Source organism: Peromyscus maniculatus, chromosome 23 (genome assembly GCF_049852395.1).
Source record: "Peromyscus maniculatus bairdii isolate BWxNUB_F1_BW_parent chromosome 23, HU_Pman_BW_mat_3.1, whole genome shotgun sequence".
NCBI lineage: Eukaryota > Metazoa > Chordata > Mammalia > Rodentia > Cricetidae > Peromyscus > Peromyscus maniculatus.
The window spans coordinates 33,431,466-33,453,784 of NC_134874.1; the positions used below are offsets into that span (position 1 = coordinate 33,431,466).

General features: G+C 41.7%; 1 protein-coding gene across 1 annotated transcript in view; it reads left to right on the forward strand.

Moving 5' to 3' along the window:
- LOC143270582 (uncharacterized) overlaps window positions 1-22,319 on the forward strand; it is a 444,849-nt gene that overhangs the window by 119,820 nt on the left and 302,710 nt on the right. The window lies entirely within an intron of this gene.

Consider the following 22,319-nt stretch of genomic DNA (forward strand, 5'->3'; position numbering starts at 1 on the left):
ACAGTCGCGAATGCTATTTGCACTGTGGTGTAAGTCCAGAATAGCACAAGAGTGCTGTTCTTAGCCTTAATGAACACTTGCTGCTAGAACATGAAACTGAATGTGAATCAACTCCGTTTAGTTAGTTTAATTGAACGCTAGTGTGTCATGCAAGAAAACACTCTGCTTTTGAAAAACAGGCATTCTTGCAAACTACTGTGTTTCATATAGGGCCAGGACAATGAGCTAGCTCAGAACAAAAGAACTGTGCTTTCTACACAAACGGGGCATATCTAGTTCTACTCACTATTTGAAACTAAGTAAAACAGGAGCTTCTCTTCAGTCCAATAATCTGTACTTGCTGGTAAGAGACTCGAAATATTTGCACTGTGGAGTATGGCCAGAATAGCACAAGAGTGGTGTTCTTAGCCTGAATGAACACTTGCTGCTAGAACTTGAAACTGAACGTGATTCAACTCTGTTTCGGAATTTTAATTGAACCCTAGTGTGCCATGCAAGAAAAACACTCTATTTTCCAGAAATGGGGAATCTTGCACTCTACTGTGTTTCCTAAAGAGCCAGTACAGTGAGCTAGCTCAGAACAAAAGAACTGTGCTTCCTACACAAACGGGGCATATCTAGTTCAACTCAATATTTGAAACTACTTAAAACAGGAGCTTCTCTTCAGTCCAATACACTGTACTTGCTGGGAACAGACGCAAATGCTATTTGCACTGTGGTGTGTGGCCAGACTAGAACAAGAGTGCTGTTCTTAGCCTGAATGAACACTTGCTGCTAGAACTTGAAACTGAACGTTATTCAACTCTGTTTAGGAAATTTAATTGAACCCTAGTGTGCCATGCAAGAAAAACACTCTATTTTCCAGAAATGGGGATTCTTGCACGCTACTGTGTTTCCTAAAGGGCCAGTACAGTGAGCTAGCTCAGAACAAAAGAACTGTGCTTCTACACAAACGGGGCATATCTAGTTCAACTCAGTATTGGAAACTAAGTAAAGAGGAGCTTCTCTTCATTCCAATACACTGTACTTGCTGGGAACAGTCACGAATGCTATTTGCACTGTGGTGTAAGTCCAGAATAGCACTAGAGTGCTGTTCTCAGCCTTAATGAACACTTGCTGCTAGAACATGAAACTGAACGTGATTCAACTCCGTTTAGTTAGTTTAATTGAACGCTAGTGTGCCATGCAAGAAAAACACTCTGCTTTTGAGAAACGGGCATTCTTGCACTCTACTCTGTTTCCTTTAGGGCCAGTACAGTGAGCTAGCCCAGAGCAAAAGAACTGTGCTTCCTACACAAACGGGGCATATCTACTTCAACTCAGGATTGGAAACTAAGTAAAACAGGAGCTTCTCTTCAGTCCAATACACTCTACTTGCTGGGAACAGACGCGAATGCTATTTGCACTGTGGTGTATATCCAGAATAGCACAAGAGTGGTGTTCTTAGCCTGAATGAACACTTGCTGCTAGATCTTCAAACTGAATGTGATTCAACTCCGTTTACTTAGTTTAATTAAACCCTATTGTGCCATGCAAGAAAAAAACTCCACTTTTGAGAAACGGTCATTAGCGCATTCTACTGTTTTTCCCTTAGGACCAGTACAGTGAGCTAGCTCAGAACAAAAGAACTGTGCTTCCTACACAAACGGAGCTTATCTAGTTCAACTTAGTATTGGAAACTTAGTAACAGGAGCTTCTCTTCAGCCCAATTCACTGTACTTGCTGGGAACAGACGTGAATGCTATTTGCACTGTGGTGTATGGCCAGAATAGCACAAGAGTGGTATTCTTAGCCTGAATGAACACTTGCTGCTAGAACTTGAAACTGAACGTGATTCAACTCTGTTTAGGAAGTTTAATTGAAACATAGTGTTCCATGCAAGAAAAATACTCTGCTTTTGAGAAACGGGCATTCTTGCACTCTACTGTGTTTCCTATAGTACCAGTAGAGTGAGCTAGCTCAGAACAAAAGAACTGTGCATCCTACACAAACGCGGCATATGAAGTCAACTATGCATAGGAAACTAAGTAAAACAGGTGCTTCTTTACAGGCCAATACACTGTACTTACTGGGTAGAGACGAGAATGCTATTTGCACTGTGGTGTATGTCCAGAATAGCTCAAGAGTGGTTTTCTTAGCCTGAATGAACACTTGCTGCTAGAACTTGAAACTGAAGATGATTCAACTCCTTTTAGGAAGTTTAATTGAACCCTAGTGTGCCATGCAAGAAAAACAATCTATTTTTGAGAAATGGGCATTCTTGCACTCTACACTGTTTCCTATAGGGCCAGTACAATGAGCTAGCTCAGAAAAAAAGAACTGTGCTTCCTACACAAACGGGGCATATCTACCTCAAATCAGTATTGGAAACTAAGTAAAACAGGAGCTTTTCTTCAGTCCAATACACTGTACTTGCTGGGAACAGACGCGAATGCTATTTGCACTGTGGTGTATGGCCAGAATACCACTAAAGTGGTGTTCGTAGCTTGAATGAACACTTGCTACTATACCCTGAAACTAAACGTGATTCAACTCCGTTTAGGAAATTTAATTGAACCTTAGTTGCCATGCAAGAAAAACACTCTATTTTTGAGAAAAGGGCATTCTTGCACACTACTGTGTTTCCCTTAGGGCCAGTACAGTAGGCTAGCTCAGAACAAAAGAACTGTGCTTCCTACACAAACGGGGCATATCAAGTTCAACTCAGTAATGAAAACTAAGTAAAAAAGGAGCTTCTCTTCAGTCCAATACACAGTACTTGTTGGGAACAGACACGAATGCTATTTGCACTGTGGTGTATGGCCAGAATAGCACAAGAGTGCTATTCTTAGCCTGAATGAACACTTGCTGCTAGAACTTGAAACTGAACGTGATTCAACTCCGTTTAGGATGTTTAATTGAACACTAGTGTGCCATACAAGAGAAACATTCTGCTTTTGAGAAACGGGCATTCTTGAACTCTACTGTGTTTCTATAGGGCCAGTACAGTGAGCTAGCCAAGAGCAAAAGAACTGTGCTTCCTACACAAACGGGGCATATCTGCTTCAACTCAGTATTGGAAACTAAGTAAAACAGGAGCTTCTCTTCAGTCCAATACACTCTACTTGCTGGGAACAGTCGCGAATGCTATTTGCACTCTGGTTTATAACCAGAATAGCACAAGAGTAGTGTTCTTAGCCTGAATGAACACTTGCTGCTAGATCTTGAAACTGAATGTGATTCAACTCCGTTTACTTAGTTTAATTTAACCCTAGTGTGCCATGCAAGAAAAAAACTCCACTTTTGAGAAACGGTCATTAGTGCATTCTACTGTGTTTCCTATAGGGCCAGTACAGTGAGCTAGCTCAGAACAAAAGAACTGTGCTTCCTACACAAACGGGGCATATCTAGTTCAACTCAGTATTGGAAACTTAGTAACAGGAGCTTCTCTTCAGTCCAATACACTGTACTTGCTGGGAACAGACGCGAATGCTATTTGCACTGTGGTGTATGGCCAGAATTGCGAAAGAGTTTTGTTCTTAGCCTGAATCAACTCTTGCTGCTAGAACTTGAAACTGAACGTGATTCAACTCTGTTTAGGAAGTTTAATTGAACCCTAGTGTTCCATGCAAGAAAAATACTCTGCTTTTGAGAAACGGGCATTCTTGCACTCTACTGTGTTTCTTATAGGGCCAGTGGAGTGAGCTAGCTCAGAACAAAAGAACTGTGTTTCCTACACAAACGCGGCATATGAAGTCAACTATGTATAGGAAACTAAGTAAAACAGGTGCTTCTTTTCAGGCCAATACACTGTACTTACTGGGTACAGAAGCGAAGGCTATTTGCACTGTGGTGTATGGCCATAATAGCTCAAGAGTAGTTTTCTTAGCCTGAATGAACACTTGCTGCTAGAACTTGAAACTGAACATGATTCAACTCCTTTTAGGAAGTTTAATTGAACCCTAGTGTGCCATGCAAGAAAAACACTCTATTTTTGAGAAATGGCATTCTTGCACTCTACACTGTTTCCTATAGGCCAGTACAGTGAGCTAGCTCAGAAAATAAGAACTGTGCTTCCTACACAAACGGGGCATATCTATTTCAAATCAGTATTGGAAACTAAGAAAAACAGGAGCTTCTCTTCAGTCCAATACACTGTACTTGCTGGGAACAGACTCGAATGCTATTTGCACTGTGGTGTATGGCCAGAATACCACAAAAGTGGTGTTCTTAGCCTGAATGAACACTTGCTACTAGACTTTGAAACTAAACGTGATTCAACTCCGTTTAGGAAGTTTAATTGAACCTTAGTTGCCATGCAAGAAAAACACTCTATTTTTGAGAAAAGGGCATTCTTGCACTCTACTGTGTTTCCTATAGGGCCAGTACAGTGAGCTAGCTCAGAACAAAAGAACTGTGCTTCCTACACAAACGGGGCATATCTAGTTCAGCTCAGTAATGGAAACTAAGTAAAACAGGAGCTTCTCTTCAGTCCAATACACAGTACTTGTTGGGAGAGACACGAATGCTATTTGCCCTGTGGTGTATGGCCAGAATAGCACAAGAGTGCTGTTCTTAGCCTGAATGAACACTTGCTGCTTGAACTTGTAACTGAACGTGATTCAACTCTGTTTAGGAATTTTAATTGAACCCTAGTGTGCCATGCAAAAAAAAACACTCTATTTTCCAGAAATGGGGATTCTTGTACTCTACTGTGTTTCCTACAGGGCCAGTACAGTGAGCTAGCTCAGAACAAAAGAACAGTGCTTCCTACACTAACGGGGCATATCTAGTTCAACTCAGTATTGGAAACTACGTAAAACAGGAGCTTCTCTTCAGTCCAATACACTCTATTTGCTGGGAATAGACGCGAATGCTATTTGCAGTGCGGTGTATGGCCAGAATAGCACAAGAGTGGTGTTCTTAGCCTGAATGAACACTTGCTGCTAGAACTTTAAGCTGAACCTGATTCAACTCTGTTTAGGAATTTTAATTGAACCCTAGTGTGCCATGCAAGAAAAACACTCTATTTTCCAGAAATGGGGATTCTTGCACTCTACTGTGTTTCCTAAAGGGCCAGTACAGTGAGCTAGCTCAGAACAAAAGAACTGTGATTCCTACACAAACGGGGCATATCTAGTTCAACTCAGTATTGGAAACTAAGTAAAACAGGAGCTTCTCTTCAGTCCAATACACTGTACTTGCTGGGAACAGACACGAATGCTATTTGCAATGTGGTGTATGGCCAGAATAGCACAAGAGTTCTGTTCTTAGTCTGAATGAACACTTGCTGCTAGAACTTGAAACTGAACGTGATTCAACTCCGTTTAGGAATTTTAATTGAACGCTAGTGTGCCATGCAAGAAAAACACTCTGCATTTGAGAAACGGGCATTCTTGCACTCTACTGTGTTGCCTATAAAGCCAGTACAGTGACCTAGCTCAGAACAAAAGAACTGTACTTCCTACACAAACGGGGCATATCTAGTTCAACTCAGTATTGGAAACTAAGAAAAATAGGAGCTTCTCTTCAGTCCAATACACTGTACCTGCTGGGAACAGACCCGAATGCTATTTGCATTCTGGTGTATGGTCAAAATAGCACAAGAGTGGTGTTCTAAGCCTGAATGAACACTTGCTGCTAGAACTTGAAACTGAACGTGATTCAACTCCGTTTAGTTAGTTTAATTAAAACCTAGTGTGCCATGCAAGAAAAAAACTCTGCTTTTGAGAGACGGGCATTATTGCACTCTATAGTGTTTCCTATAGGGCCAGTACAGTGAGCTAGCTCAGAACAAAAGAACTGTCCTTCCTACACGAACGGGGCATATTTAGTTCAACTCAGTATTGGAAACTAAGTAAAAGAGGAGCTTCTCTTCAGTCCAATACACTGTACTTGCGGGGAACAGACGCGAAGGATATTTGCACTCTGGTGTATGGCCAGAACAGAACAATAGTGGTGTTCTTAGCCTGAATGAACACTTGCTGCTAGAACTTGAAACTGAACGTGATTCAACTCCGTTTAGGAAGTTTAATTGAACCTTAGTTGCCATGCAAGAAAAACACTCTGCTTTGGAGAAACGGGCATTCTTGCACTCTACTGTGTTTCTTATAGGGCCAGTACAGTGAGCTAGCTCAGAACAAAAGAACTGTGGTTCCTACACTAATGGGGCATATCTACTTCAAATCAGTATTGGAAACTTAGTAAAACAGGAGCTTTTCTTCAGTCCAATACACTGTAATTGCTGGGAATATACGCGAATGCTATTTGCACTGTGGTGTATGGCCAGAATAGCACAAGAGTTGTGTTCTTAGCCTGAATGAACACTTGCTGCTAGAACTTGAAACTGAACGTGATTCAACTCTGTTTAGCAATTTTAATTGAACCCTAGTGTGCCATGCAAGAAACACACTCTATTTTCCAGAAATGGGGATTCTTGCACGCTACTGTGTTTCCTAAAGGGCCAGTACAGTGAGCTAGCTCAGAACAAAAGAACTGTGCTTCTACACAAACGGGGCATATATAGTTCAACTCAGTATTGTAAACTAAGTAAAGAGGAGCTTCTCTTCAGTCCAATACACTGTACTTGCTGGGAACAGTCGCGAATGCTATTTGCACTGTGGTGTAAGTCCAGAATAGCACAAGAGTGCTGTTCTTAGCCTTAATGAACACTTGCTGCTAGAACTTGAAACTGAACGTGATTCAACTCCGTTTAGTTAGTTTAATTGAACGCTAGTGTGCCATGCAAGAAAAACACTCTGCTTTTGAGAAACGGGCATTCTTGCACTCTACTCTGTTTCCTTTAGGGCCAGTACAGTGAGCTAGCCCAGAGCAAAAGAACTGTGCTTACACACAAACGGGGCATATCTACTTCAACTCAGTATTGGAAACTAAGTAAAACAGGAGCTTCTCTTCAGTCCAATACACTGTACTTGCTGGGAACAGACGCGAATGCTATTTGCACTGTGGTGTATAACCAGAATAGCACAAGAGTGGTGTTCTTAGCCTGAAAGAACACTTGCTGCTAGATCTTGAAACTGAATGTGATTCAACTCCGTTTACTTAGTTTAATAAAACACTAGTGTGCCATGCAAGAAAAAAACTCCACTTTTGAGAAACGGTCATTAGTGCATTCTACTGTGTTTCCTATAGGGCCAGTACAGTGAGCTAGCTCAGAACAAAAGAACTGTGCTTCCTACACAAACGGTGCATATCTAGTTCAACTTAGTATTGGAAACTTAGTAACAGGAGCTTCTCTTCAGTCCAATACACTGTACTTGCTGGGAACAGACGCGAATGCTATTTGCACTGTGGTGTATGGCCAGAATAGCACAAGAGTGGTATTCTTAGCCTGAATGAAAACTTGCTGCTAGAACTTGAAACTGAACGTGATTAAACTCTGTTTAGGAAGTTTAATTGAAACCTAGTGTTCCATGCAAGAAAAATACTCTGCTTTTGAGAAACGGGCATTATTGCACTCTACTGTGTTTCCTATAGGACCAGTAGAGTGAGCTAGATCAGAAAAAAAGAACTGTGCATCCTACACAAACGCGGCATATGAAGTCAACTATATATAGGAAACTAAGTAAAACAGGAGCTTCTCTTCAGTCCAATACACAGTACTTGTTGGGAACAGACACGAATGCTATTTGCACTGTGGTGTATGGCCAGAATAGCACAAGAGTGCTGTTCTTAGCCTGAATGAACACTTGCTGCTAGAACTTGAAACTGAACGTGATTCAACTCCGTTTAGGATGTTTAATTGAACACTAGTGTGCCATACAAGAAAAACACTCTGTTTTTGAGAAACGGGCATTCTTGCACTCTACTGTGTTTCCTATAGGGCCAGTACAGTGAGCTAGCTCGGAACAAAAGAACTGTGCTTCCTACACAAACGGGGCATATCTAGTTCAACTCAGTATTGGAAACTAAGTAAAACAGGAGCTTCTCTTAGTCCAATACACTGTACTTGTTGGGACAGACGCGAATGCTATTTGCACTGTGGTGTATGTCCAGAATAGCACAATAGTGGTGTTCTTAGCCTGAATGAACACTCGCTGCTAGAAATTGAAACTGAACGTGATTCAACTCCGTTCAGGAATTTTAATTGAACACTAGTGTGCCATGCAAGAAAAACACTCTATTTTCGAGAAATGAGCATTCTTGCACTCCACTCTATTTCCTATAAGGCCAATACAGTGAGCTAGCTCAGAGCAAACTAAATGTGCTTCCTACACAAACGGGGCATATCTAGTTTAACTCAGTAATGGAAACTAAGTAAAACAGGAGCTTCTCTTGAGTCCAATACACTGTACTTGCTGGGAACAGACATGAATGGTATTTGCACTGTGGTGTATAGCCAGAATAGCACAAGAGTGCTGTTCTTAGCCTGAATGAACATTTGATGCTAGAACTTGAAACTGAACGTGATTCAACTCCGTTTAGTTAGTTTAATTGAACACTAGTGTGGCATGCAAGAAAAACACTCTATTTTTGAGAAACGGGCATTCTTGCACTCTACTGTGTTTCCTACAGGGCCAGTACAGTGAGTTAGCTCAGAGAAAAAGAACTGTGCTTCCTACAAAAACGCGGGATATCTAGTTCAACTCAGTATTGGAAACTAAGTAACACAGGAGTTTCTCTTCAGTCCAATACACTGTACCTGCTGGGAAGAGACTGGAAATATTTGCACTGTGGTGAATGGCCAGAATAGCAGAAGAGTGCTGTTCTTAGCCTGAATGAATTCTTGCTGCTAGAACTTGAAACTGAACGTGATTCAACTCCGTTCAGGAAGTTTAATGGAACCCTAGTGTTCCATGCAAGAAAAGCACTCTGCTTTTGAGAAACGGGCATTCTTGCAAACTACTGTGTTTCCTACAGGGCCAATACAGTGAGTTAGCTCAGAGAAAAAGAACTGTGCTTCCTACAAAAACGCGGGATATCTAGTTCAACTCAGTATTGGAAACTAAGTAACACAGGAGCTTCTCTTCAGTCCAATACACTGTACTTGCTGGGAACGGACGCGAATGCTATTTGCACTGTGGTGTATGGCCAGAATAGTACAAGAGTGCTGTTCTTAGCCTGAATCAACACTTGCTGCTAGAACTTGAACCTGAAGATGATTCAACTCCGTTTAGGAAGTTTAATAGAACCCTAGTGTGCCATGCAAGAAAACACTCTGCTTTTGGAAACGGGCATTCTTGCAGACTACTGTGTGTCCTATAGGGCCAGTACAATGAGCTATCTCAGAACAAAAGAACTGTGTTTCCTACACAAACGGGGCATATCTAGTTCAACTCAGTATTGGAAACTAAGTAAAACAGGAGTTTCTCTTCAGTCCAATACACTGTACTTGCTGGGAACAGACGCGAATGCTATTTGCACTGTGGAGTATGGCCAGCATAGTACAAGAGTGGTGTTCTTAGCCTAAATGAACACTTACTGCTAGAACTTGAAACTGAACGTGATTCAACTCCGTTTAGGAAGTTTAATTGAAACCTAGTGTGCCATGCAAGAAAAACACTCTATTTTTGAGAAACGGGCATTCTTGTACTCTACTGTGTTTCCTATCGGGCCAAGCAGAGAGCCAGCTCAGAATAAAAGAACTGTGCTTCCTACACAAAAAGGGGAATATCTAGTTCAACTCAGTATTGGAAACTAAGTAAAACAGGAGCTTCTCTTCAGTCCAATACACTGTACTTGCTGGGAACAGACACGAATGCTATTTGCACTGTGGCATATGGCCAGATTGCACAAGAGTTCTGTTCTTAGCCTGAATGAACACTTGCTGCTAGAACTTGAAATTGAACGTTATTCAACTCCGTTTAGGATGTTTAAGTGAACCCTAGTGTGCCATGCAAGAAAAATACTCTGCTTTTGAGAAACGGGCATTCTTACACTCTAGTGTGTTTCCTATAGGGCCAGTACCATGAGCTAGCTCGGAACAAAAGAACTGTGCTTCCTACACAAACGGGGCATATCTAGTTCAACTCAGGATTGGAAACTAAGTAAAACAGGAGCTTCCCTTAAGTCCAATACACTATACTTGCTGGGAACAGACGCGAATGCTATTTGCACTGTGGTGTGTGGCCAGAATAGCACAAGAGTGCTGTTCTTAGCCTGAATGAACACTTGCTGCTAGAACTTGAACCTGAAGGTGATTCAACTCCGTTTAGGAAGTTTAATAGAACCCTAGTGTGCCATGCAAGAAAAACACTCTGCTTTGGAGAAACGGGCATTCTTGTACTCTACTGTTTTTCCTATAGGGCCAGTACAGTGAGCTAGCTCAGAACAAAAGATCTGTGATTCCTACACAAACGGGGCATATCTACTTCAACTCAGTATTGGAAACTAAGTAAAACAGGAGCTTCTCTTCAGTCAAATACACTGTACTTGCTTGGAACAGACGCGAATACTATTTGCACTGTGGTGTATGGCCAGAATAGCACAAGAGTGGTGTTCTAAGCCTGAATGAACACTTGCTGTTAGAACTTGAACCTGAATGTGATTCAACTCCGTTTAGGAAGTTTAATTGAACGCTAGTGTGTCATGCAAGAAAACACTCTGCTTTTGAAAAACGGGCATTCTTGCAAATTACTGTGTTTCATATAGGGCCAGGACAATGAGCTAGCTCAGAACAAAAGAACTGTGCTTTCTACACAAATGGGGCATATCTAGTTCAACTCACTATTTGAAACTAAGTAAAAGAGGAGCTTCTCGTCAGTCCAATAATCTGTACTTGCTGGTAAGAGACTCAAAATATTTGCACTGTGGTGTATGGCCAGAATAACACAAGATTGCTGTTCTTAGCCTGAATGAATTCTAGCTGCTAGAACTTGAAAGTGAACTGATTCAACTCCCTTTAGGTAGTTTAATTGAACCCTAGTGTGCCATGCAAGAAAAGCACTCTGCTTTTGAGAAACGGGCATTCTTGCAAACTACTGTGTTTCCTATAGGGCCAGTACAGTGAGATAGCTCAGAACAAAAGAACTGTGCTTCCTACACAAATGGGGCATATATAGTTCAACTCAGTATTGGAAACTAAGTAAAGCAAGAGCTTCTCTTCAGTCTGATACACTGTACTTGCTGGGAACAGACGCGAATGCTATTTGCACTCTGGCTTATTGCTAGATTGCACAAGAGTGCTGTTCTTAGCCTGAATGAACACTTGCTGCTAGAACTTGAAACTCAAAGTTATTCAACTGTGTTTAGTTAGTTTAATTGAACCCTTGTGTGCCATGCAATAAAAACACTCTGCTTTTGAGAAACGGGCATTCTTGCACTCTAGCGTGTTTCCTATAGGGCCAGTACATTAGTTTAGCTCAGAACAAAAGAACTGTGCTTCCTACACAAACGGGGAATATCTAGTTCAACGCAGTATTGGAAACTAAGTAAAACAGGAGCTTCTCTTCAGTCCAATACACTGTACTTGCTGGGAACAGACGTGAATGCTTTTGGAACTGTGTATGGCCAGAATAGCATAAGACTGCTACCTTAGCCTGAATGAACCCTTGCTGCTAGAACGTGAAACTGAACGTGATTCAACTCCGTTTAGGAAGTTTAATTGAACCTAAGTTGCCATGCAAGAAAAACACTCTGCTTTGGAGACATGGGCATTCTTGCACTCTAGTGTTTTTTCTATAGGGCCAGTACAGTAGGCTAGCTCAGAACAAATGAACTGTGCTTCCTACCCAAACGGGGCATATCTACTTCAACTCAGTATTGGAAACTAATTAAAACAGGAGCTTTCGTCAGTCCAATACACTGTACTTACTGGAAACATACGTGAATGCTATTAGCACTGTGTATGGCCAGAATAGCTCAAGAGTGCTGTTCTTAGCCTGAAAGAACACTTGCTGCTAGAACTTGAAACTGAACGTGATTCAACTCTGTTTAGGAAGTTTAATTGAACCCTATTGTGCGATGCGACAAAAACACTCTGCTTTTGAGAAACGGGCATTCTTGCCCTCTACTGTGTTTCCTATAGGGCCAGTACAGTGAGATAGCTCAGAACAAAAGAACTGTGCTTCCTACAAAAACGGGGCACATCTAGTTCAACTCAGTATTGGAAGCTAAGTAAAAGAGGAGCTTCTCTTCAGTCCAATAAACTGTACCTGCTGGGAAGAGACTCGAAATATTTGCACTGTGGTGAATGGCCAGAATAGCAGGAGAGTGCTGTTCTTAGTCTGAATGAATTCTTGCTGCTAGAACTTGAAACTGAACGTGATTCCACTCCGTTCAGGAAGTTTAATTGAACCCTAGTGTGCCATGAAAGAAAAGCACTCTCCTTTTGAGAAACGGGCATTCTTGCAAACTACAGTGTTTCCTACAGGGCCAGTACAGTGAGTCAGCTCAGAGAAAAAGAACTGTGCTTCCTACAAAAACGCGGGATATCTAGTTCAACTCAGTATTGGAAACTAAGTAACACAGGAGCTTCTCTTCAGTCCAATACACTGTACTTGCTGGGAACAGACGCGAATGCTATTTGCACTGTGGTGTATGGCCAGAATAGCACAAGAGTGCTGTTCTTAGCCAGAATAAACACTTGCTGCTAGAACTTGAACCTGAAGATGATTCAACTCCGTTTAGGAAGTTTAACTGAACCCTAGTGTGGCATGCAAGAAAACACTCTGCTTTTGAGAAACTGGCATTCTTGCAGACTACTGTGTGTCCTATAGGGCCAGTGCAATGAGCTATCTCAGAACAAATGAACTGTGCTTCCTACACAAACGGGGCATATCTAGTTCAACTCAGTATTGGAAACTAAGTAAAACAGGAGCTTCTCTTCTGTCCAATACACTGTACTTGCTGGGAACAGACACGAATGCTATTTGCACTGTGGTGTATGGCCAGAATAGCACAAGAGTGGTGTTCTCAGCCTGAATGAACACTTGCTGTTAGAACTTGAAACTGAATGTGATTCAACTCCATTATGAAGTTTAATTGATCCCTAGTGTGCTATGCAAGAAAAACACTATGCTTTTTAGAAATGGGCATTCTTACACTCTACTGTGTTTCCTATAGGACCAGTACAGTGAGCTAGCTCAGAACAAAAGAACTGTGCTTCCAACACAAACGGGGCATATCTAGTTCAACTCAGTATTGGAAACTAAGTAAAACAGGAGCTTCCCTTCAGTCCAATACACTCTACTTGCTGGGAACATATGCGAATGCTATCTGCACTGTGTATGGCAAGAATAGCACAAGAGTGCTGTCCTTAGCCTGAATGAACACTTGCTGCTAGAACTTGAACCTGAATGAGATTCATCTCCGTTTAGGAAGTTTAATTGAAACCTGGTGTGCCATGCAAGAAAAACACTCTGATTTTGAGAAACGGGCATTCTTGCACTCTACTCTGTTTCCTATAGGGCCAGTACAGTGAGCTAGCTCAGAACTAAAGAACTGTGCTTCCTACACAAACGGGGCATATCTAGTTCAACTCAGTATTGGAAACTAAGTAAAACAGGAGCTTCTCTTCAGTCCAATACACTGAACTTACTGGGAACAGATTCGATTGCTATTTGCACTGTGTATGGCAGGAATAGCACAAGAGTGCTGTTCTTAGACTGAATGAACACTTGGTGCTAGAACTTGAAACTGAACGTGATACAACTCCGTTTAGGAAGTTTAATTGAACCCTAGTGTGCCATGCAAGAAAAGCACTCTGATTTTGATAAACGGGCATTCTTGCAAACTACTGTGTTTCCTATAGGGCCAGTACAGTGAGCTAGCTCAAAACAAAAGAACTGTGCTTCCTACAAAAACGGGGCATATCTAGTTCAACTCAGTATTGCAAACTAAGTAAAACAGAAGCTTCTCTAAGGTCCAATACACTTCACTTTCTGCGAACAGATGCGAATGCTATTTGCACTGTGGTGTATGGCCAGAATAGAACAAGAGTGGTGTTCTTAGCCTGAATGAACACTTGCTGCTGGAACTTGAAACTAAACGTGATTCAACTCCGTTTATGAAGTTTAATTGAACCTTAGTTGCCATGCAAGAAAAGCACTCTGCTTTGGAGAAACGGGCATTCTTGCACTATACTGTGTTTCTTATAGGGCCAGTAGAGTGATCTAGCTCAGAACAAATGAACTGTGCTTCCTACACAAACGGGGCATATCTAGTTCAACTCGGTATTGGAAACTAAGTAAAACAGAAGCTTCTCTTCAGTCCAATACACTGTACTTGCTGGGAACAGACATGAATGCTATTTGCACTGTGGTGTAAGTCCAGAATAGCACAAGAGTGCTGTTCTTAGCCTGAATGAACACTTGCTGCTAAAACTTGAAACTGAACATGATTCAACTCCGTTTAGGAAGAAATTGATCCCTAGTGTGCCATGCAAGTAAAACACTCTGCTTTTGAGAAACGGACATTCTTGCACTCTACTGTGTTTCCTATAGGGCCAGTATAGTGAGCAAGCTCAGAACAAAAGAACTGTGCTTCCTACACAAACGGGGCATATCTAGTTCAACTCAGTATTGGAACCTAAGTAAAACCGGAGCGTCTCTTCAGTCGAGTACACTATACTTGCTGGGAACAGACGCGAATGCTATTTGCACGGTGGTGTAAGACCAGAATAGAACAAGAGTACTGTTCTTAGCCTGAATGAACACTTGCTGCTAGAAGTTGAACCTGAAGGTGATTCAACTGCGTTTAGGAAGTTAAATGAAACCTAGTGTGCCATGCAAGAAAAACTCTCTGTTTTGAGAAACGGGCATTCTTGTACTCTACTGTGTTTCCTATATGGCCAGTACAGTGGCTAGCTCAGAACAAAAGAACTGTGCTTCCTACACAAACGGGGCATATCTAGTTCAACTCAGGATTGGAAAATAAGTAAAACAGGAGCTTCTCTTCAGTCCAATACAATGTACTTACTGGGAACATACGTGAATGCTTTTAGCACTGTGTATGCCCAGAATAGCTCAAGAGTGCTGTTCTTAGCCTGAATGAATTCTTACTGCTAGTACTTGAAGGTGAACTGATTCAACTCCGTTTAGGTAGTTTAATTGAACCCTAGTGTGCCATGCAAGCAAAGCACTCTGCTTTTGAGAAACGGGCATTCTTGCAAACTACTGTGTTTCCTATAGGGCCAGTTCAATGAGCTAGCTCAGAACAAAAGAACTGTGCTTCCTACACAAACGGGGCATATCTAGTTCAACTCAGTATTGGAAACTAAGTAAAACAGGAGCTTCTCTTCAGTCCAATACACTGTACTTGCTGGGAACAGACGCGAATTCAATTTGCTCTTTGTCGTATGGCCAGATTTAACAAGAGTGCTGTTATTAGCCTGAATGAACACTTGCTGCTAGAACTTGAAACTGAACGTTATTCAACTCCGTTTAGTTAGTTTAATTGAAATCTTGTGTGCCATGCAAGAAAAACACTCTGCTTTTGAGAAACGGGCATTCGTGCCTTCTAGTGTTTTTCCTATAGGGCCAGTACAGTAGGTGAGCTCAGAACAAAAGAATAGTGCTTCCTACATAAACGGGGCATATCTAGTTCAACGCAGTATTGGAAAATATGGAAAACAAGAGCTTCTCTTCAGTCCAATACACTGTACTTGCCTGGAACAGACGCGAATGCTATTTGCACTCTGGTGTATGGCCAGAATAGCAGAAGAGTGTTATTCTTAGCCTGAATGAATTCTTGCTGCTAGAACTTGAAAGTGAACTGATTCAACTCCGTTTAGGTAGTTTAATTGAACCCTAGTGTGTCATGCAAGGAAAGCACTCTGCTTTGGAGAAACGGGCATTCTTGCAAACTACTGTGTTTCCTATAGGGCCTGTACAGTGAGATAGCTCAGAGAAAAAGAACTGTGCTTCCTACACAAACGACGCATATCTAGTTCAACTCAGTATTGAAACTAAGTAACACAGGAGCTTCTCTTCAGTCCAATACTCTGTACTTGCTGGGAACAGACGCGAATGCTATTTGCACTGTGGTGTATGGCCAGAATAGCGAAAGTGTGTTGTTCTTAGCCTGAATGAACACTTGCTGCTAGAACTTGAACCTGAAGGTGATTCAACTCTGTTTAGGACGTTTAATAGAACCCTAGTGTGCCATGCAAGAAAAACACACTGCTTTGATGAAACGGGCATTGTTGCACTCTACAGTGTTTCCTATAGGGCCAGTAGAGTGAGCTAGCTCAGAACAATAGACTGTGCTTCCTACATAAACTGGGCATATCTAGTTCAACTCATTATAGGAAACTAAGTAAAACAGAAGCTTCTCTTCTGTCCAATACACTATACTTGCTGGGAACAGACGCGAATGCTATTTGCACTGTGGTGTATGGCCAGAATAGCACAAGAATGGTATTCTTAGCCTGAATGAACACTTGCTGCTAGAAATTGAAACTGAACGTGAATCAACTCCGTTTAGGAAGTTTAATGGAACCTAGTGTGCCATGCAAGAAAAATATTCTGCTTTGGAGAAACGGGCATTCTTGCACTCTAATGTTTTTCCTATATGGCCATTAGAGTGAGCTAGTTCAGAACAAAATAACTGTGCTTCCCACATAAACGGAGATATCTACTTCAACTCAGGATTGGAAACTAATTAAAATAGGAGCTTCTCTTCAGTCCAATACACTGTACTTACTGGGAACATACGTGAATGCTATTAGCACTGTGTATGTCCAGAATAGCTCAAGAGTGCTGTTCTTAGACTGAAAGAACACTTGCTGCTAGAACTTGAAACTGAACGTGATTCAACTCCGTTTAGGAAATTTAATTGAACTCTAGTGTGCCATGCAAAAAAAACTCTCTGCTTTTGAGAAACGGGAATTCTTGCCCTCTACTGTGTTTCCTATAAGGCCAGGACAGTGAGCTATCTCGGAACAAAAGAACGGTGCTTCCTACACAATCGGGGCATATCTAGTTCAACTCAGTATTGGAAGCTAAGTAAAACAGGAGCTTCTCTTCAGTCCAATGCACTGTACTTGCTGGAAAGAGACTCGAAATATTTGCACTGTGGTGTATGGCCATAATAGCACAAGAGTGCTATTGTTAGCCTGAATGAATACTTGCTGCTAGAACTTGAAAGTGAACTCATTCAACTCCATATAGGTAGTTAAATTGAACCCTAGTGTGCCATGCAAGAAAAGCACTCTTCTTTTGAGAAACAGGCATTCTTGCAAAGTACTGTGTTTACTACAGTGCCAATACAATGAACTAGCTCAGAACAAAAGAACTGTCCTTCCTACACAAACGGGGCATATCTAGTTCAACTCAGTATTGGAAACTAAGTAAAACAGGAGCTTCTCTTCAGTCCAATACACTTTACGTGCTGCGAACAGACGCGTATCCTATTTGCAATGTGGAGTATGGCCAGAATAGCACAGGAGTGGTGTTCTTAGCCTGAATGAACACTTGCTGCTAGAACTTGAAACTTAACGTAATTCAACTCCTTTTAGTTAGTTTAATGGAACCCTAGTGTGCCATGCAAGAAAAACACTCTGCTTTTGAGTAACGGGCATTCTTGCACTCTACTGTGTTTCCTATAGTGCCAGTACAGTGAGCTAGCTCAGAACAAAAGAAATGTGCTTCCTACACAACGGGGCATATCTACTTCAACTCAGTATTGAAAACTATGTAAAACAGGAGCTTCTCTTCAGTCTAATACACTGTACTGGCTGGGAACAGACGCGAATGCTATTTGCACTGTGGCATATGGCCAGATTGCACAAGAGTGCTGTTCTTAGCCTGAATGAACACTTGCTGCTAGAACTTGAAACTGAACGTTATTCAACTCCGTTTAGGAGGTTTAATTGAACCCTAGTGTGCCATGCAAGAAAAACACTCTGCTTTTGAGAAACGGGCATTCTTGCACTCTACTGTGTTTCCTGAAGGGCCAGTACAGTGAGCTAGCTCAGAACAAAAGAACTGTGCTTCCTACACAAACGGGGCATATCTAGTTCAACTCAGGATTGGAAACTAAGTAAAACAGGAGCTTCTCTTCAGTCCAATACACTGTACTTGCTGTGAACAGACGCGAATGCTATTTGCACTGTGTATGGCCAGAATAGCACAAGAGTGATGTTCTTAGCCTGAATGAACCCTTGCTGCTAGAACTTGAAACTGAACGTGATTCAACTCCGTTTAGGAAGTTTAACTGAACCCTCGTGTGCCATGCAAGAAAAACACTCTGCTTTTGAGAAAAGGGCATTCTTGCACTCTACTGTGTTTCCTATAGGGCCAGTACAGTGAGCTAGCTCAGAACAAAAGAACCGTGCTTCCTACACAAACGGGGCATATCTAGTTCAACTCAGGTTTGGAAAATAAGTAAAACAGGAGCTTCTCTTCAGTCCAATACACTGTACTTGCTGGGAACAGACGCCAATGCTATTTGCACTGTGTATGGCCAGAATAGCACAAGAGTGCTGTTCTTAGCCTGAATGATCCCTTGCTGCTAGAACTTGAAACTGAACGTTATTCAACTCCGTTTAGTTAGTTTAATTGAAATCTTGTGTGCCATGCAAGAAAAACACTCTGCTTTTGAGAAACGGGCATTCGTGCCTTCTAGTGTTTTTCCTATAGGGCCAGTACAGTAGGTGAGCTCAGAACAAAAGAATAGTGCTTCCTACATAAACGGGGCATATCTAGTTCAACGCAGTATTGGAAAATATGGAAAACAAGAGCTTCTCTTCAGTCCAATACACTGTACTTGCCTGGAACAGACGCGAATGCTATTTGCACTCTGGTGTATGGCCAGAATAGCAGAAGAGTGTTATTCTTAGCCTGAATGAATTCTTGCTGCTAGAACTTGAAAGTGAACTGATTCAACTCCGTTTAGGTAGTTTAATTGAACCCTAGTGTGTCATGCAAGGAAAGCACTCTGCTTTGGAGAAACGGGCATTCTTGCAAACTACTGTGTTTCCTATAGGGCCTGTACAGTGAGATAGCTCAGAGAAAAAGAACTGTGCTTCCTACACAAACGACGCATATCTAGTTCAACTCAGTATTGAAACTAAGTAACACAGGAGCTTCTCTTCAGTCCAATACTCTGTACTTGCTGGGAACAGACGCGAATGCTATTTGCACTGTGGTGTATGGCCAGAATAGCGAAAGTGTGTTGTTCTTAGCCTGAATGAACACTTGCTGCTAGAACTTGAACCTGAAGGTGATTCAACTCTGTTTAGGACGTTTAATAGAACCCTAGTGTGCCATGCAAGAAAAACACACTGCTTTGATGAAACGGGCATTGTTGCACTCTACAGTGTTTCCTATAGGGCCAGTAGAGTGAGCTAGCTCAGAACAATAGACTGTGCTTCCTACATAAACTGGGCATATCTAGTTCAACTCATTATAGGAAACTAAGTAAAACAGAAGCTTCTCTTCTGTCCAATACACTATACTTGCTGGGAACAGACGCGAATGCTATTTGCACTGTGGTGTATGGCCAGAATAGCACAAGAATGGTATTCTTAGCCTGAATGAACACTTGCTGCTAGAAATTGAAACTGAACGTGAATCAACTCCGTTTAGGAAGTTTAATGGAACCTAGTGTGCCATGCAAGAAAAATATTCTGCTTTGGAGAAACGGGCATTCTTGCACTCTAATGTTTTTCCTATATGGCCATTAGAGTGAGCTAGCTCAGAACAAAATAACTGTGCTTCCCACATAAACGGAGATATCTACTTCAACTCAGGATTGGAAACTAATTAAAATAGGAGCTTCTCTTCAGTCCAATACACTGTACTTACTGGGAACATACGTGAATGCTATTAGCACTGTGTATGTCCAGAATAGCTCAAGAGTGCTGTTCTTAGACTGAAAGAACACTTGCTGCTAGAACTTGAAACTGAACGTGATTCAACTCCGTTTAGGAAATTTAATTGAACTCTAGTGTGCCATGCAAAAAAAACTCTCTGCTTTTGAGAAACGGGAATTCTTGCCCTCTACTGTGTTTCCTATAAGGCCAGGACAGTGAGCTATCTCGGAACAAAAGAACGGTGCTTCCTACACAATCGGGGCATATCTAGTTCAACTCAGTATTGGAAGCTAAGTAAAACAGGAGCTTCTCTTCAGTCCAATGCACTGTACTTGCTGGAAAGAGACTCGAAATATTTGCACTGTGGTGTATGGCCATAATAGCACAAGAGTGCTATTGTTAGCCTGAATGAATACTTGCTGCTAGAACTTGAAAGTGAACTCATTCAACTCCATATAGGTAGTTAAATTGAACCCTAGTGTGCCATGCAAGAAAAGCACTCTTCTTTTGAGAAACAGGCATTCTTGCAAAGTACTGTGTTTACTACAGTGCCAATACAATGAACTAGCTCAGAACAAAAGAACTGTCCTTCCTACACAAACGGGGCATATCTAGTTCAACTCAGTATTGGAAACTAAGTAAAACAGGAGCTTCTCTTCAGTCCAATACACTTTACGTGCTGCGAACAGACGCGTATCCTATTTGCAATGTGGAGTATGGCCAGAATAGCACAGGAGTGGTGTTCTTAGCCTGAATGAACACTTGCTGCTAGAACTTGAAACTTAACGTAATTCAACTCCTTTTAGTTAGTTTAATGGAACCCTAGTGTGCCATGCAAGAAAAACACTCTGCTTTTGAGTAACGGGCATTCTTGCACTCTACTGTGTTTCCTATAGTGCCAGTACAGTGAGCTAGCTCAGAACAAAAGAAATGTGCTTCCTACACAACGGGGCATATCTACTTCAACTCAGTATTGAAAACTATGTAAAACAGGAGCTTCTCTTCAGTCTAATACACTGTACTGGCTGGGAACAGACGCGAATGCTATTTGCACTGTGGCATATGGCCAGATTGCACAAGAGTGCTGTTCTTAGCCTGAATGAACACTTGCTGCTAGAACTTGAAACTGAACGTTATTCAACTCCGTTTAGGAGGTTTAATTGAACCCTAGTGTGCCATGCAAGAAAAACACTCTGCTTTTGAGAAACGGGCATTCTTGCACTCTACTGTGTTTCCTGAAGGGCCAGTACAGTGAGCTAGCTCAGAACAAAAGAACTGTGCTTCCTACACAAACGGGGCATATCTAGTTCAACTCAGAATGGGAAACTAAGTAAAACAGGAGCTTCTCTTCAGTCCAATACACTGTACTTGCTGTGAACAGACGCGAATGCTATTTGCACTGTGTATGGCCAGAATAGCACAAGAGTGATGTTCTTAGCCTGAATGAACCCTTGCTGCTAGAACTTGAAACTGAACGTGATTCAACTCCGTTTAGGAAGTTTAACTGAACCCTCGTGTGCCATGCAAGAAAAACACTCTGCTTTTGAGAAAAGGGCATTCTTGCACTCTACTGTGTTTCCTATAGGGCCAGTACAGTGAGCTAGCTCAGAACAAAAGAACCGTGCTTCCTACACAAACGGGGCATATCTAGTTCAACTCAGGTTTGGAAAATAAGTAAAACAGGAGCTTCTCTTCAGTCCAATACACTGTACTTGCTGGGAACAGACGCCAATGCTATTTGCACTGTGTATGGCCAGAATAGCACAAGAGTGCTGTTCTTAGACTGAATGATCCCTTGCTGCTAAAACGTGAAAGTGAGCGTGATTCAACTCCGTTTAGGAAGTTTAACTGAACCCTAGTGTGCCATGCAAGAAAAACACTCTGCTTTTGAGAATCGGGCATTCTTGCACTCTACTGTGTTTCCTATAGGGCCAGTACAGTGAGGTAGCTCAGAACAAAAGAACTGTGCTTCCTACACAAACTGGGCATATCTAGTTCAACTCAGGATTGGAAACTAAGTAAAACAGGAGCTTCTCTTCAGTACAATACACTGTACTTGCTGGGAAGAGACGCGAATGCTATTAGCACTGTGTATGGCCAGAATAGCACAAGAGTGCTGTTCTTAGACTGAATGAACCCCTGCTGCTAGAACTGTAAACTGATCGTGATTCAACTCCTTTTAAGAAGTTTAATTGAACCTTAGTTGCCATGCAAGAAAAACACTCTTCTTTGGAGAAACGAGCATTCTTGCACTCTACTGTGTTTCCTATATGGCCAGTACAGTAGGCTAGCTCAGAACAAAAGAACTGTGCTTCCTACACAAACGGGGCATATCTAGTTCAACTGAGTAATGGAAACTAACTAAAACAGGAGCTTCTCTTCAGTCCAATACACTGTACTTGTTGGGAACAGACGTGAATGCTATTTGCACTGTGTATGGCCAGAATAGAACAAGAGTGCTGTTCAGAGCCTGAATGAACACTTGCTCCTAGAACTTGAAACTGAACTAGATTCAACTCCCTTTAGGAAGTTTAATTGAACCCTGGTATGCCATGCGAGAAAAGCACTCTGCTTTTGAGAAACAGGCATTCTTGCAAGGTACTGTGTTTCCTATAGGGCCAGTACA